Source organism: Tupaia chinensis, unplaced genomic scaffold (assembly GCF_000334495.1).
Source record: "Tupaia chinensis unplaced genomic scaffold, TupChi_1.0 Scaffold000175_1, whole genome shotgun sequence".
In the NCBI taxonomy this organism is placed as follows: domain Eukaryota; kingdom Metazoa; phylum Chordata; class Mammalia; order Scandentia; family Tupaiidae; genus Tupaia; species Tupaia belangeri.
Genome location: NW_006159650.1, coordinates 2559707 through 2563304, shown reverse-complemented (window position 1 = coordinate 2563304; position 3598 = coordinate 2559707). Strand labels below are relative to the sequence as shown.

The 3598-nt window shown below is 36.7% G+C and overlaps 1 protein-coding gene across 1 annotated transcript in view; it reads right to left on the bottom strand.

Moving 5' to 3' along the window:
* Positions 1 to 2501, bottom strand: part of KCNJ15 (potassium inwardly rectifying channel subfamily J member 15) — a gene marked incomplete at its 3' end in the record, with an annotated part of 22734 nt that extends 20233 nt beyond the window's left edge. The window contains exon 1 of the mRNA XM_027770968.1: positions 2403 to 2501. The remainder of the gene's footprint in view (positions 1 to 2402) is intronic.
* Positions 2502 to 3598: the final 1097 nt, after the last annotated feature.

Genomic DNA, 3598 nt, shown 5'->3' with positions numbered 1-3598 from the left:
TGAGTTTAAGACACTGGGTCCAGGACTTGAACCGTGGTTGACTACGTGGGAGTCCAGCAACATAGCCATTATGCTAACTGCTGGTCCCCTATTTGTAAATTTTGGGGAATCTCCAAATTGTTCTCCACAGTGGCTGGACCAATTTACATTCCCACCAGCAGTGTGAAAGAGTTCCCGTTTCACCACACCTCCTCAACAGTTATCATTTTTTGTTTTTTTTTTTTAATCGTATACATTCTGACTGGGGTTAGTTGGTACCTCATTGTTGTTTTGATCTGCATTTCCCTTACAATGAGGGATGTTAAACATTTTTTCATATGCTTTTTGGCTATTCATATGTCATCTTTAGAGAGTTTTTTGTTTGTTTGTTACAACTCCTTCTCCCATCTTTTAATAAGGTTGATCATCTTTTTTCCAAATAGCTGCTGAGTTCCTTGTGTATTCTGGTTATCAGTCCCTTATCTGATGCATAATTTACAAAAATATTTTCCCATTCTGAGGGCTGTTGATTCCCACTAATTACTGTGTCTTTTGCCATGTAGAAACTTCTCAGTCTGATGTATTCCCACTTGTCTATTTTGGGGATTATCGACTGTGCTTTGGGGTCTTATATAAGAAGTCTACTCCCATGTCTTCCAGAGTTTCCCCAGCATTTCCCAGGAGCAGTTTTATAGTTTAAGGTCTTAGGTTTAGATCCTTGATCCACCTTGACTTGATTTTTGTCAATTTTTTTGAAGACCCCTTGTATATGTAGTATATCTTGAGTAGTTATGCTTTTTAAAAGTTTTCATTTATTTCTTTCATGAGTTGAAGAGACAGAGAAATAAGGAAAGAAAGACAGCACACTAACAAAGTCCCTGCAACTCCCCCAGCCCTCCCTGTCAGCCAGGATCATGGTGTGCACACCAGCGCAGAGGTTGATTAAAGAACTGAACCATGATCCTCACTTGATCCTGATTCACCTGAGCACTGTGTCACCACTGTGCTATGCCATCGAGTCAGTCTGAGAATCATCCTGCATTTTAATGTGCTAAATCTGGTATCACTGGAGAAGAGCAAATTTTATGCCAAGAGGAGCTCAGAAGGGCTGAAACCCTTAAAGACAAAGCTTAATGTATAGACAGCAGTCTTAGAAGAAAAGAAGTCTAGATTTTCCCAGTACAGTGAACTCTTGAAACAAATCTAAAGGTTGTGAGATGAGGGTACAGACTTTTTATGTGTGGTTTAGTGAGAGTGTCAGAAAATCTAGTAAGCTAGTGTCATTTTTAACATTTTGGCTCAGAGCTTCTTAACTGTTTTTAATGTTAGAGTTCTTTTTGATTGGCTAGTGAGAAATAGGACTGCCTTCTCAGAAATAAAGTGTTTAACAGGTAAGATATTTGATTATGGAAGACATCAATAATATTAGAAACTGTAATTATTATAATATTATAAAATCAAAATTGTGTTTCTTTTCAAGCATTAAATAAATAATATTTTTAAAGTGTGGTAAGCAGATCTTGAAATGACTGTAATGTACTGGTGAAATACCTATGATTTCTGCTATGATGGTATCACAGTTGCAGACATTACAGCTGTGGTTTGTGGTACACATTTATAGTGAAGAAATTATAAAATTTAATTCAAAACTAATGTAAATAATTTGTTCCTCCTTTTCCTTCATCTGAGGTCATAGATCTTCCTGAGCTCTATCCTTAATCTCTCTCTGCTCCATGGACCTGGGTTTAAGCCCAGCAATAGATGAGGTTTCTAAATGCAGTGAATCTGATAATGTCCCAGAAAGCAGGTCAAACTATTGAATTCTTTTTGATAATTTTTTTCATAGACACTCTCTTGATATTTTTAGTAGCTACACATCAGACACTGTTCCTTTTATAAAAGTAGCCCAGATACTTAACAATGAGAATTACTATTAATTCCCTTGATTGCATGCATTAAAGTTAGTAGCAAACATTAGGTTTGTGCTCATGTAATCAGAACAATAATACCAATGGGGAGACATTTCAACCTCTACTCTGGAAGTCCTGTTACAGTTTCTTCTTACATAGAAACAGTGGAGGAAATAACAGAAATCAGCTCAGATACATACATAGATCTTGGTCTTCATAGCCTTACTGTAGCATTTCTCAGAATTACAAAGGTAGAGTTTTACAGTTAATAAGCTACTGAGTCTCATGCAACTTTATATTCCCATTTCCTCATAACTCTTAACAGGAAAAGAAAACTTATTCAACTACAGAGTACTAATTCAGACAATATCCCCCTTTGTAAATCCTCTAAGAATTCCTACTGCTGACAAGACAAATCTTGAACACTTTTGAAAAGCAAAATGAATCTTTTAAGCTGCAACCTTCACAACCCCCTCAGCTTTGTTCCTTTCAGGACAGAGCCCAGATGCATACCTGCCCCTTCCCAAGCAGCAGCACAGTGCCCTCATGGCTCCATGTCTGGTGCATGAAACTCCTTCCTGAGCTTTCTTTACTCTCTTCATCTCTTGGTTAACTCTCACCTATCCTTTAAGAGTCAAGTTGAACATTACCTCTTCTGTACTTAAAAATGGTTAAACCACTTCTTCAGAGGCAGTGTGCATGAAGAATAAGAGTGCAGTACCTGCTTTTGTTAATTTTAGCTGTGTGACTTTGGACAATCTTCTTAACCCCTTTGAGACTAGGGTTCTTCATCTGTAGAATGGCAATAATAGCACTTTCTATACCTCATAGGGTTGTGTGAGGTTGAAATATATTAATTATGATACACAGTATAACTGCTAATAATTATTATATGAATTAGATGTTAGCATTATATGTTTTTAATAAGCAAAACATATAAAATATGACTTATTGAAAGAAATGATATATCCTACAGAAGAACAGCAGAGGGTGGATATGATTATATAATAAACTGAGCAGACAACTCTCTAAGGAAGACATACAAAAAGTCAAAAGGCATATGAAAAAAATTCTCAATAGTTCTTAAAATAAGGAAGGTACAAATCAAAACTAACCCCAGTCAAAATGGCCAAGATTGAAAAATAAAGAATGATAAGGGCTGGCAAGGCTAGGGAGAAAAGGGAACTCTCCTACGCTATTGGTGGAAATGTAAATTAGTACAGCCATTATGAAAAACAATTGGAGTTTCCTTAAAGACCTACAAATAGAACTACGATATGATCCATCAATTCCACTCCTGGGTATCTACTGAGAGGATAGGAATACACTTAGCTGGAAAAACACTTGCACATCCACGTTTATTGTGGCATTATTCATAATTGCTAAGACATAGAACCAACCCAAATGTCCATGAACAGATAAATGGATTGAAAAAGTGTGGCACATATACAATACAAAATATTACTCAGCATGAAAAACAAAGAGTCTCTAGCATTTCATAGAAAGTAGATGAATATGGAAGACGTACTGCTAAGGGAAGCAAGTCAGACTATGAAAAAGAGACACTGTATGTCCCCACTCAACATATACTGAATGTCTGCACTTTAAGGCAGAAGCTGAAATATTGGATAGTATAGAGGCATGGAGAGAAACTTTAGATACCAGAGACAGTGTGGAAGGAGGGTGGGAAATTATGGAGGGTGAGAGGG